The following is a 14495-nucleotide window of genomic DNA, read 5'->3' as shown; positions in this document are numbered from 1 at the left end:
CTTGACCACTTTCACAAAACAGCCATACTACCGGAGCTGTTCACTCAAAGAGCCAAAGGAGGTAAGAAACTCTATGGTATGTATGAAGAAAGACTTCGGAAGTTGTTGATGCAGAGTGTCCAGACCACTGCATCGGCAGAATACAGTGGACTACTATGTATAGCACAGGGAAGTGGACACCTTACGGCTTACCTGTCTTAGGTCTGAGTAGGACGATGTCTCATTTGTTGCAAAAATTATGCCACACAAAAACAGTCAGAGATGTTGAAAGTTCACATTTTGATACAATGTACATTTGAATGATTATGTGTATGAAACATTACCATTTCCCAAAAGTATTACTTATCGGATGCTTATTTTCGTCAATACTGTAAATGCTGTGAGAACTTGTCTATCATTTGGAAAAAAACACTAATGATATATACATGTAATTATCATTTCTCAAAAGCATGAGTTGCAAAGCTCTACGAGATCGAGTAAGAACATATGTTAAGACATCTTTTATAAAACATGAAATACGGCTATTGCATCCATATGATTTGCAGTATTTCCCTGATGATGTGAATTTCGATCGCGACGCGTTGATCTGAAAAAGAACAGCAAATGCCAAACGTTATACATTTGCAGACACACCCACTCATCACGTATGAAGTTAACCAATAAAAAGTTGCCCACAAAGCCGCCGAAACCATGCTAGATTTCTACCCAGAAGGACCCTACATCGATATGTTCACGCTTTTGTGGAGTTTCATCCGGCGAAAACTGAAATCATAGACATAGTCGGAAAAGTGACCCCGTCTTGATCAAAACGAACACGGAAACACGCCCCCCTCCCCAACTCACGTACGCGTAAACTCCCAAAGGCCGATATGTTGCCATCGACTAATTTACGGTCAAAATCGCCGAAATTCTTACGAGTTTGGATCTACAAGGATCCAATGATGGTACTTGTAAGCTTTTGTGGGATATATTTACGGCTTGAGCCAAACTTATCCGAGTAACTACAAGTAAGGCGACGCGCCTATATGCACGTTTTTCTCACGACAAGCAAGCATAAACCGCCCGTCAAAAATTGTGAAAAATGACCAGAAATTTGCAAATTTACAGCACGATATCGAGTCCATAGGTTCACAACAATATTATCTGCTCATGGCATGCCGATTTACCGGCGGATGTTGCCAAATAATAGCACAACGAATCTCTGAAGTTGACTCGATGGAGTCGATGCTGGGAGAAGCCATTGTTAGCCGCTGGGCTGCTAAAGGCTGTTACCGTCCGACTGTCAAATCACGCGCGCGCGCGGCCAGATTACAGTCTCGCGAGACCTCCCAACGAGATTGGATTGTCGCGTATTGAAGCCCAGATACCGTACTAAGTAGACCTGTATTGGTCTAGCCAATACGTAAAACACATATGAGCAAAATTAATGGTTATCATCTTCAACCACTTCCTGGCTTATAGATTAATAGTCGTATTGATTTGTCTACTTCAAGCAAGAGGTTTTCATATTTTGGAAAAATATATACATATCTTAACAGTCGAGGTCTCTCAGCTCAAAGGCCAAATCGACGAGACTAGGTCGAAGATACGCGACTTGGATACTTGTCTAAGATATTTTTGCATCTTGTTCAAGCTTAACACATACAATTGCTCATGTCGACGTCTTGATCCATTCTCCAAATCAAATATCTGAATCACCGGCCCTTCTGTTTGCGACTAATCCATTTTAGGGTGTGATGGCATTAATTTGAGAGGTTTCATACATTGGAATGGCCGAATATAATCTATTCTGTGGAGCAAAAGGGACTAGATCGTGCGCGTGATTGTCTTTTCACCCATATTTTGATATTTATACAGACCAATAGATCGTTTTCACAGAACGTTCGAAAACCGCTTCGTCACGCGTGGGCGCCATGTTGGATGATAACCTTGATAAATAGAACACAGAACGGTGCTATCAAAGTTACTTGTGGGTTCAAGTGTGCTGTTAATCATTCAGTGATGTAGCCAAGGCTAGATATCAGGACAAAGTGGCAATAATGCATATGGTACATATGCTTTAAAAGAGAAAAGCCATTCAACGATCTAGCGTTGGTGCGGATGGTCGAATACACGGACATCTGTTGTCTACTACCCTGAGTGACTAACGTTATATACACGTTATGTAGAATCCTATCATATACTGATGATATAGGCTGCGCGCGGAGGACTAGCTACCGACCCCCCGGCCCCGGCTCGCTCGCACGAACTTTATATCTGCCCCATCATCCAGCTGCCCCCACTATCCGCTTGCCTATTACAAGGGGAAAGATTTGGCGCTTCTCTGACTCTGACTCCGTGTGACGCTTATGGTTTTCCACTCCGGTCAAAACTGAGCTACGGCGTGCTTCAGACAACTACGACGTAGTTTGACAAGGCGCGACGTAATCTGGCGAACCTCCACGTAGTTCACACAACGAGCTCCAATACGACTTGACTTTCGGCCCAAGTACATGCCTGAAGTACGGTCTGACTCAACTACGTCGTAAGTAACCATAGCCTGACTACAATCGCTCTCCTAGCCCGACAATTACCATGTTTAGCCATACTGCGACAAAGTTGGACTACAATGTCTTACCTCATCAATTTGTACATCACCTTGACACCGTAAACGTTACTGTATTCTCCCCCCAATAAGCTAAAATAAGTACAAGACAAAAATTCGAGCGTATAGCCAATATGAAAACCAAATAATTCCCTGAGGGTAAGGTTTGGTCGTTTTAAACAGGAGGAGACATCGGTACATGTTTTCTACAATAATAACTACGCATCATGTGTGGAAACTTGCATGGTATGAAGCTTTTCAAAGCCTATTCACAGCGACAGAAGACAACCTTCATTTCTTCACCTAGAATCTACACAGTAAATATATTCCCACCTGTGAAACAAAGTTGGTGCCAACGTTGGAGATCTTCAAGCTTGCAGCAATGACCTACCCGTGTTACACCCTGTCTGTAATGCTGTCTAACCGGTTAACCTGCAGTTGTCACTACACATGACTTAGCTTGAGGCAAAAGTTCAACCACTAACGTGGGGAACGTATATGCTCATTACGCAAATAACCGGAATAATGAAATGTAGATGCGCCATATCCCATGAAATGACTCTTAAACTAGTTTCCTCGAGAGGAGAGTGCTATTTTCTAAAAGACCACAAGTCTTTATGTACACAAAATCGACTGGGCCGCTAGAGGAGTGATTCAATCGAGCTTAGAAAAGGGGATGGACTGTAACTAGTGTTCTTAGATAGAAACGGCGAGTAGGCTGTATCCTGTGTTCATGAATATTGCAGTTAGCACCGTGACGGCAAACACCAAGCCCGTTTCTAAATAATAAAGAAAAAGGTTGATGTAACGTCCTTGTTTCCACGAACGGGTCCACCATGTAACGTTACAACACAAATGTGGAGATCGAGGAGCTTATCATCCAACATGGCCGTTCGAACGCCACTGTGACGTCACGTGAAAACGATCTATTAATGATAATACTTTCAAATTGATGTTTTATGATTACTTCTTGAGTAGACGAAATATTTGTACACAGACAACAACAGAACTGTGAGCCAACGCGTTTCAATTATTATTTGTGGGTCATTATGTAGTAATTTATCCATGTATTATGTAGGGTTAATTTATCCATGTATTATGCCAGCTTTCTTCCATGGATCCATGGATCAATGGACGAACCTTTTAATCCAGCCCTTCCAAAGGCCCTTCCAAAGGCCCTTTGTTATTTTGGGTATACAAACAGTTTTAGTAATACAGACAGAGACCAAACTGAAAACCATCATAATATAAGAAGAAACAACTCATGAATGGAAACAAAGAAAAAGGATGTACCATTCCACCCGAGGCAGACTTGCACCCGCCCACCCTTCTGCCAAGAAACGACACATCAAAGCAAACTGGAAATTATAAAGAGGACTAGAGAGTAGAAGGAGAACACCATAGTGAAGGACTGACCACACACACTGAACATCTAACAGACAATCCACCAATAGCAAAGACAGACTGTAGCACCAAACAAAGACTACTACGACAAGGACTCTAAAAACGTAGAACCAAAACTCCCGTCCGCACACTTGCCCATCTAACAGATTGGCACCACTCAGCCAAGAAACTTTCAGAACCAAGTCGAACAAACTCCATCTTGAGTTTAAACCTAAGAGCCTCCTTGATTAGAGACACCAGCTCAATGTGAGATACGAAATTATTGTCAAAGAGAGCCTGACACCTGGACCACCAAATCTTACACCGAGCGACGGCCAAAATGTAGGTGCAGACATCTCTCTTACACTTCTTCAGGAGAGAGAACCATCGCGCGGTCGCTCACCATAGAGAGCGACCGCGCGAGAAACACGAAAACTAGAGACCACCCATCGCCTAATGAACCCTTCGATCCAAGTCCAGGTCAGGAGCACCTCGCCACAAGACCAGATGGCATGGGTAACGGTCTCCGTAGCTCTGCAGTTTCTCCTCGGACAAAGAGGGGAAGGAGTTCTGTGCCAAATCGAACAAGTCAAGTAGTTGGTTTTGAGAGCCCCATGTGCGACCTTCCAGGAAAGCTCCTTTAGGTTATTCTCAAGGAGAGTGTTATGCACCGTTGAAAAAACAAGTGACCAATCAACACCCCGCTCTAAAAAACAAGCGGAAGGGGTATGAGAACGAGCTAAAATGGCAGCTTTGTACAAAGACTGCACGGTGCATATCTAGTCCCAAGTCTTCGAAGCAGAAGCATTAACAAATTCCAAGGTGAGCTTCCGCATCAAAGAATAGTGAGGTGGAGCCTCAGGAGAGTGGGGGAGACTGTTAGACCACGATGATGGTTCAAAACGACGGGCAAAAAAACCCAGCCAATATTTTGCCAACTGGACCCATGGAATATCCGGCCGGTCAAGAATATTGGTAAACGGCCGACAATAAAAACAATTGGCCTTCACTCCAAAATCAATGAGATCCCATCCACCTTTGTCCAAAGGTAGCATAACTGTCTGTCTAGAGACCAGTTCTGCACGAGAACTCCAGAAAAACTTAAAGACGGCTCTCGTAATGTCCTTGACGACTGACTCGGGAGGAGAAAATACAGGAGCAATATACCACAAAGTAGATAAAGCAAGGTTATTAACGACGACAACCTTGCCAGCGAAGGATAAAGAGAAGCTGTCCCACCTTCGCAGAACCGCTTCAAACGTAGCTTGCCTCTCCCTCCAGTTGACTAAAGGCATATTAACACTTCCAAAAGTACCTCCCAATAAACGTATGGATACAGATGTCCATTTAAAATTCTTCGGACAATCGAGTCTTTTCCTCCAACTACCTAGCCAGAGACCCATACATTTGTCAAGATTTAAAAGAGACCCGGAACCTCTGTTATACATGTCAATAACAGCAAAGAGCCGGCGGATCGACTCATCGGTTGTAACAATAGCCGAGTTATCGTCCGCATACTGCGAGATCTTAACTTCACGGCCACCAGGCAACCTGAGGCCGTGAATCGCAGCGTCGGCCCTTACTGTAGCGGCAAATGGCTCCAAAGAAATTGCGTACAGCAGGGGTGACATAGGGCACCCCTGCCGAACACCTCTTGAGAGAGAAAAAGAAGATGATAGCGACCCATTGACGAAAACAGCACTGGTAATGTTGTGGTACAATATAGCAACCCATTTGCGAAAAACCGGGCCAAAACCCATCTTCGCAAGACTCAGTAACCCTAAGTCATGTTTCGGCCTTTCAGCCTAATTAACTGCTGCCCTTACTTTCATGCGCTGTACAATGATTACTTGATGTTTTTGTCTGGAATTGCTGACATGTTTTGAATCTAAGTATTGATTAGATGCAATCTGACTATATTCATTTCACATATACCTTATGCATATCTCAATATTAATATAATAAGCACTTGACAATGTTGCTACCTTCAAACACCTTGTGCATCGCGCAGAAATATTTTTTCAGTACAAATTTGGTATGTACGCATTCAGCTAAGACGAATCTACAGCATCCTGTTGAGACTATATCTATAACTGTAACTAGAAGAAAGATATTTTATGATATTTACAAAATTTTGACAAAAGCAGACCCTTGGAAATATTCATGAAGCCATAGCTTAGCACTAGACGCCTCTAAGAAAACAGTCTCAACAGGAGATTGTTGTGCAACTTGTCTACTTTCCACCCATATGTTTTGTAAGTTGGAAGAATATTGTCTCGGTATGCACAACTTCGTTAAAAAAAGTACTACAATATTTAGACTTTTGGCATCTGTAGATGTGAAATCTGATCTTCTTGTTGTGATTTGTGAACAATATGGCCAATTAACTTGTTGACATAGCACCCTCACAGTAGGAAAGCAGACTACCTGGCCAGAACAATGGGTAGTCCCAGACTTGTTCACACCTTTACCTGGGACTGGCTTACCTGCCAGACGCAGCTTGGGTTGCTTTTAAAAACAATGCTTAACATGTTTTCAAGTATAGGTGGTGCAAATAATTGTCTTTACCCTAGAGTCCATTCCAAGACACCATGTAAAACACTAGTTTCCAAGAAAATTATGGTCAGGCCTATGATATATAAGAGACTATACAAATGCACAGCAATGCATTATCAATGTGTATCCCCAATTCTAACAAATTTAAAGGAAACAAACATTTCTCAGTCAGTCCACAGCAAACCCAGTATAGTAGGGATAAGGGGTTGGTGGGGAATTCGTCTGAAATTTCTGATTTTTTTTTCTCTCCAAGTCCATCAAAGAAATCACTGATTATTTTTGAGTCTTGACTCCCTTTTTGTATTGAAGACGACTATCTTGCGCAAACGAGCAACTGACTCCATGGGTTTTTAAGTCAAGGAAAAGTCAGATTACTGTGAACTCAGTTTATGTAATTCAAATCTCCAGGAGTCTGACGGAAGTCAATTATCAAACCTCCTTGCTGAAGTAAGTTGAAGTTATTACTAATATCCTGTGTGAATTGCCAAAATGTGGATCTAACGTTACCAGACTAAAAACACTACAAAATTTGTAAACACAATAAACATTTTTGGATTTGAACACATCGTTATGTTTCTGAAAGAAACATACTTAGCATTGTTTTTACTGGACTACTGTTCTGTGTTTCTTCCGTGGCCAGCCAGAAAAAGTACTGTGATGCAGGCTAAAACAGATTATAACGAACATTTATAAAGATCGCTATTCTGTAATGGTTATATAGACCCACTTTGGAAGTTTATTATCTATTATTGTTTTCTTAAGCATAACGTTATATCTTATACATACAACTCTTTCATATTGCGAACAGGGCATTGCAAGTTTGACAATGGCCTTTTTTGTGACAAATTTTCTCTTCCCTTCGGAAACATACGGCAATTTTTTTTGAAAATGTGGCCTTTCTAGTTCAATTTGTTTCAATACACATCCTAGCTTGGATTCCCAGACAGCCCTGTGTGGTGACCATTCACACTACACGGGGTGCCAGGTACCTTGTCACCTGGCCCAGCAGCACCCCACCTGAAAAGTTTTCACACTAGGTGGAGAGGGGGCAATTAGTGAACAATAGGGAAAATCTGTGAAAATTGGGGTCAAAGTTGGTTGCTATGCGTTGCTAGGGGAGCCAACACCCACTTTGCTGGGGGTCCCTGAACATGACTTAACCGCTGAGAGGAGTCAAGTGAAGAAAATCAATATTCACTCTATCAAAGGCCTTGGCCTGATCCAGAGAAATGATCGCACAGTCAAAGTTATTCATATTAACATATGTAACGATATCTCTCATCAAAAGTAGGTTACATTGTATCGACCGGCCTGGTATACCGCATGTCTGGTCAGGACTGATGACCGAGGCGGCAACCATCTTAAGCCTATTGTTAAGGACCTTTGCAAGAATCTTATAGTCGCAATTTAACAAAGAGATGGGGCGACGGTTCTTCAGGTCCAGAGGGTCCCCTTTTTTTTGGAAGGAGAGTAATAACATCAAAACTCTGGCTCTGAGAGAGCTCGCCAGAAGAAAAAACTTCCTCAAAAACTGAGAGGAGATCCCCGGCAATGACGTCCCAGAAAGCGACATAAAATTCCTTCGGGAGACCGTCACTGCCAGGGGACTTATTATTCTCCATACTGCGCAATGCAGCCCAAAGCTCATCCAATGAAAGAGGACCTTCTAATGAAGAGACTTCATCAGGATCCAAAGACCCTTCTAAATTGTTACAAAGGTTATTCGCCTCACACTTATCAATAGGCTCAGCACTAAAAAGGTCTTCATAAAATAGCTTAAAAACGTCTAAAATCTCCTCGTCATCTTGGACAACACGTCCAGTAGAATCTCTGACCGAAGAAATGCGTCGCTGCCTACTTCGGGAAGAGGCCTGGCTTGCAAAATACGAGGTACATTTTTCCCCCTCGACAAATTGCTTGACTCTGGACCGAACAAAAGCACCGCGAGCCTCCTCAGCGGACAACTCGGACAAGGAAGACTTAGTACATTCATACCTACGCAAGATGTCCGCTGAGGAGGCCCCGTCGTTCATCTTGTTGGTGAGATCGACAAGTTCATTATTCAAGGTAAACATGGACTCCCGTATCTCCCTAGCCAGTTCACAAGAAATTCTGATCAGGAGAGAGCGAGTTCTAGCCTTTACATCGTCCCACCAGGCTCGCAAAGAAGGAAAACCTGGTTTCAAAGTCTTCCAATTGTTAAAAGCGAGTTTAAAATCATTTAAAACTTTGTCTCTTTTTAAAATCGAGACATTACATTTCCACAAGCCAGGCTTCTTCTTCACATCCGTTAAAATTGACAAGGACACACAGTCATGGTCTGTAAAATATGCGGGTAAAAAACAGTAGTTTGAAACGACGAGGCATTTAGACGAATAAAATCGGTCCAGCCGATCGCGACAGGCAGTACCTTTGGTCGGCTGTCTCCAAGTGAAGACCTTTTTAGAAGGATTCTCATGTCTCCAAGAGTCATGCACATTAAAATCGGCGCAAATGTCTTTTAAAACGGTGGAACCGCCACTACCATGAGCCGGGTTCCCGCCCCTCTTATCAATATCAACATCTTCAACGCAGTTAAAATCACCGCACAAAATAAGGGGCTCAGCCCCCGACAGAAACTTATACAAATTTTTAAAAAATCCAGTACGCTCCGCAGAAATGTTAGGAGCATACATGTTACAAACTTTGAAATTACGCGCACCATCGGACAAGACGACACAGACAACACGCCCACTGTCGTCACAAGACTTTTTAACCACATCAAAATTGAAAGATGGAGAGAGTAAAATACCCACACCTCTAGATTGGGAGGAGCCCAATGCCAAAACGCTTGGCCTCCCCATTCCTTCTCCCAGAGCACCGCTTCAGATGTTGACCAAACATGGCACTCTTGGAGGCAAACAACGTCAAATTTATGTTGACGGCAAAAGCCGAAAACCTGCCTCCTCTTCTGCGGACTACGGAGCCCACAGACATTGAGTGTAGCAATAAGAACCATGAGGCTACATAGAGAAGGAATGTCAAACAACATCGGAATGTGAGGAATTAGTGGTACAGATCATCAATTCCTTCCACACCAATTCGGTTAACAAATTGGGGGTGGACACTGTAGAGGTGCTTGAGACATAACATGGTGGTTTTAAAAAACCTCGAACAATTACCAACCTTACAAGGCACAATGTCCCCGGAGATGCCATGCGCCTTTGCAAGATGAGATTTCAAAGACCTAAAACTATGCAAGAGTTCGTCACAACCATGAGAAATAAACTGGTTGCACACAAAGACAGCCTTATTCTTGTACAAGTCAGAGGAGATGACAATGGCTCTCGCCTTTGCTACCAAATCGGGACTTGGAGCCTGAGAGGCATCCGAAGTATCCTCATCAATGATGAGGCTTCTGGAGCCAACAGTAGAGTCAGACTCGTTACCGTCCACAGAACGAAGACTGTCCGAGGGAAACTCCTCGATAACAAGACTGGAGTCGGAATCCGGCTCCTTACGAATCTTTTTTCCTTTCGACAAAGTCTTTGCAGAGGCAGATCCCTCACTGGAATCACCCCTACACCTTTTCCTGGAAGCTTTGTCAGCAATATCAGAGTTGCCATCATGGCAGCTCTGACAAAGAAAGAGGCGATTATCGCTTTGACAAACTGGGCCCTCACAGAAAGCAAGGAGAGCAGATTCTGGAGTTATGTCTGCCTTGCACTGATGACAAGACACCACCTCCAGAGTGATTGTGTAATCCAACTCACAACCCTGACACATGTACCGACGAGTAACAGGTCGGATAGGACTGGCCGCCTTACGCCTCCTTCTCTGGGACCGGGCGCGAGGGGCCGGTACCGGAGCAGCAGATGTTGAGGGTACCTGCTCGCTAGAAGAGGAAGAAAGGCCAGGCTTGGCCAGAGAAGGAGCGGCCTCCGACAGCAAGTCCTCAGACGGCTCAACCACCGCGACCGGAGAAAACTTGGTCAGCGAAGGAGCGGCCTCCGACAGCACGTCCTCAGACGGCTCAACCACCGCGACCGGAGGAGAAACCTCCGGCTCCACGACCGGAGAAGAAACATCCGACTTCACAGCCGAAGAAGTACCCGGGTCCACACTGCCAGGGTGACCTGGAGGCGAAACAGGATCAGATACACCAGACTCTGCGTCAGAAACATGGGCCAGTTCCGACCGATCAGGCTTATTTGCAGCCTGAGGAACCCCTCCATCATGGTGTTCACGGACCTGACTCACACCTGCCGGGAGCTCTTGGCTCTTAGCCCAACTGGCTCCCAACTTAATCCTGTTTGCGAAGGACAGGGGACAACGGCGGGCCGTATGTCCCTCTGCCCTGCAACTGAGGCACACAACATCGTTGGTACAATCCATGGCCAAATGCCCAATGGATTGGCATTTGTTTCAAAATGTTACTGCACAATTTGCCGACTCATGGCCTTCCTGGTTGCATCTCAAGCAGGTACGGGGCTGCCCCACGTACCTGAAGAAAACCATCCTCCCGTCAAACATTTTCCATGCTGATGGGATATTGCATCCCGGCTTTAAAACTACTTTATATTGCCGGTTCCCATTTTTGATGGTCGGTCTGTCCCGGTATGTTACCATACGGGATGTGATGACGGCACAGTATTGATTTAACCAGTTCCTGACATAGTTGTCATCGAGCTCATACGGAATTCTTGTGGCCGTGACAATTATCTCCGCCGCCGCGTAAGATGACACATCCACGGCGTCTAAACCAGACAGTTTCCCCGCATACAATGTACGCTCGTGTACCGAGGAAAATGACACGTCGAATGAGTTTGGTCCCAGAGACTGAACAGCCTGAATGCTGCTCATGTGAGCCGAAACCTCGCTCAGCAAAGTAAACACTTGTTCATACGTTAACCGATCACGGTACACGGCAACTTTTATTGAAAGAGGACGCTTCATAATGCAGCTTTAACTAGAACCAAATAAAACTAAAAAGGAACCAAAATATGAGCAGACAGAGCCGCCAGAGACCCTCAAAAACACTACCTGTAAATCAGACAGCCTCCACGAACTCCACGGGCAGCAAGGGTTGAAAACGTAACGTAACTGAAGGCGTGTAACCAAACTGACACGCTTAAAGAACAACCAAGTACGAACCAATAAACTAGGCAGCCTCTCCGGGCGCTACTGGTTCTCAAACTAAATTGCTAAATTTGCCAAGGAGCAAGCCCAAGTGGAAATTTCCACTCAGACAAAATGGACACCACTGTCTGTCTCAACCCTTGAAATGCAAAACAGAGCAGCGTCCTACAATGGATGACCTCTGCCCCCTCTCAGCCCAGTCTATATAATGGGCGGGGGACAGCAGAAACTACAATGCTGCAACTAGATTTTGCAGATGCGAAACAGGGCGAACGCCCCACAATGGATGGACCACCTCTGCCCCTCTCAGCCCAGTCAACGCAATGGGCGGGGGGCAGAAGTAAACCACAATGCTGCAACTAGATTCTGCAGTTTTAGATCAACTCATTAAAGCCCAGAGTTCAACCGACTTGCAAACCATTAGATCAACTCAATAAGCCCAGAGTTCAACCGACTTGCAAACCAATAGATCAACTCATCAAAGCCCAGAGTTCGACCGACTTTCGAACCACATACTTAAGGGCAAAAACACATTGTCACAATGACGTCCTTTTTGGTTTGGGTCAAAACAAAACTTGATAAAAATTTGACGTGACCAATTTAGCGGGACTGTCCGAAACGGAATAACATTCAAAACAGGTAAACTTGTACCCAGGCAGGGTGCATCAAACACTGGGGAGAACCAAGGGTTGCGAGCCCTCCTGCCACCAAGTTCACCAAATCAAATATAAACTGAAACTTAATAATATATAACTTGATGTCCCATGAACATGTACAAAGACTTTTCCACTAGTCTTAATTATATACCCCCTACTGTTTGCATATCCAGAACAAAGTGGAGACCAGAACGAAACTCGCTGAGCTATCATAACACCACAATGCGAACCCTTCCCAGGCCGGAACAAACATACTGTAAACACTGAGATATACTCAACGATAATCTCTCATCCGTCAAGCTAATTCGCCCAGATGGATGACCACACTGATTAGCCAAAGTCAACCGGACAGATGTTTCGTTTTTGTTTCAAACCAATCAATATCGCCATTTCCAACCAGCAAATGAGCAAAACACAACACGACTGATCCACAATCACATGAACTATTCAAGGTGGTGACCTAATCCACCCAGAAGGAAATCCACATGACTGCCACTATCTCCTACATACCAACAAACAGGTCGTCCCAAAGTTCAAGACAAGCAAGCACATCAAACTCGGCGAAGAGAGAGCAGCTCAAACTAGTCAAGAACATTAAATCCTTGATAGTAGATCCTTGGATCACCCAACGTCCTTGGATCGACTAGGTCAAGCCCAAGGCTTCACTTGGTAAGAAAACCCAAGACAAGCCAGAAGAAACTAATCAGCGGAAACAAAGCGATGTGATGTGATGGTCCATGGCGAATGGCCCCAGGACCAAACCTGGGCGAGCCCACAGGCTCCCCTGTAGGGAAAGCAAGATCTCCAAAAGAAACCAACAATCAAAACAATTCCAGAACAACATCACTGTGCGATCAACTACTCAACAACATATGACCTACGTTCCACAGACATTGTACACATCTTCACGCCTCGGAAAACCCTCATTGGCATGAATGACGCACAACAACATCCTCCCGTAAAGCCACAGGTGCAAGACCAGAGTCTTAGTCAAGAATGACCAAGAGATGATCACAGTAAGCATAAGCCTTTGCGCAGAGCTGACACCTTTTCCCAAAAAAGGCTGCCATACCAAAACAAGCATGGAATGACACTTGTCACAATGACGTCCTACGTCAACGCGATCAACGTGCCATCTCTGCCGAGTTTCATGGCTTAGTTAGACAATGGTACATTCCAGGCGAGTATTAGAACTCTATTCTAGACGCATGTTACTGTATGTGGTCCAGCGTATTAAATCTACGCTTTAACTCACCATGTTTATATAAAGACATATCACAAATTGCATCAGAAGGAACTTATTTTGTAATAAAAAATAATGCATATTCATTGTGGGTCAAAAAGTTTTACAAAACCTGTTTAATGTGCCAATAATTCATCTGACATAAATTATGATAATGAGGTAAATTTCCAATATCCCCTAGTACACTCGGGGATTTTTGCTGCATTTCCTACTGAAGTTGCTAGGTGTCGCTCTTAGCAGTTCCTCGTAAGAGGTGCACATAGAGGTGCACATAGCAACAATATCAACTAGTCAGGTGAATACATTTAGTCCTTTTAAAGACATTTGTGACTATGAATGTCCTTGATAGAGCTTGTATTGTGTGAAAAGAAGATTTGGGACTGGATTATATGTGACATTCACTTAACTGCTTCGAAAAACTTTGCTAATCACGACTACCGTTTAGCGAGAAAGTGTGACGGAAGTCGGCTATGCAAGTAAAATCATATACAGCACAGTACATTAGAAGCGGGTCCTTATGGGGGTACTTGGATGTATGAAAGCATTTTTGCCGAAAAGACAGATTTAGCCAAAAGTCGGGTAAATTTGTATCTGGCAAAATATAATTTATCAGAAAACAACACTCGCTTCTGGAGTGGAATGCACCTTTATTAAAGTACTTAGTATTGGCTAGACCAATGCATGTCTGCTTTGTACGGTATCTGGGCTTCAACTAACGTGCACTTATTGTCTACTGACGTAGATTTATCTATTCCGCGACGAGCAAAAAGTGAAGGAAAATTGGGCCCAGACTCTTTGCTTGGCTCTGGATGGTTTCTATGTTATAGAACGCTAACAGTAGATGTGAGAATGCAGTAATGTTGTTTTTTACCACAATAACCATATACAATTGCAGACATTGGGAACAAATTCTTCCCGATAATAAAAGAAGATGACTTTGGTTTCATGCTGGCTC

The 14495-nt window shown here is 43.9% G+C and overlaps 1 protein-coding gene across 2 annotated transcripts in view; it reads right to left on the bottom strand.

Moving 5' to 3' along the window:
• The window catches only part of LOC118417335 (hydroxyproline dehydrogenase-like), a 31014-nt gene extending 18602 nt beyond the window's left edge, over nt 1–12412 (bottom strand). The window contains exon 1 of one of the 2 annotated variants that reach the window (XM_035822875.1): nt 11546–12412. The gene's annotated coding sequence lies outside the window, so the exon portion shown is untranslated. Of the gene's footprint in view, nt 1–2917; nt 2985–11545 lie in introns of those variants that run through there. The other variant, XM_035822877.1, reaches the window with a different exon arrangement.
• Between the last annotated feature and the right edge of the window lie 2083 nt (nt 12413–14495).

Source organism: Branchiostoma floridae, chromosome 6, assembly GCF_000003815.2.
Source record: "Branchiostoma floridae strain S238N-H82 chromosome 6, Bfl_VNyyK, whole genome shotgun sequence".
NCBI classification, from domain to species: Eukaryota; Metazoa; Chordata; class Leptocardii; order Amphioxiformes; family Branchiostomatidae; genus Branchiostoma; species Branchiostoma floridae.
Note: the sequence above shows the minus strand (reverse complement) of the source record. Positions and strands in the feature narration are given on the sequence as shown.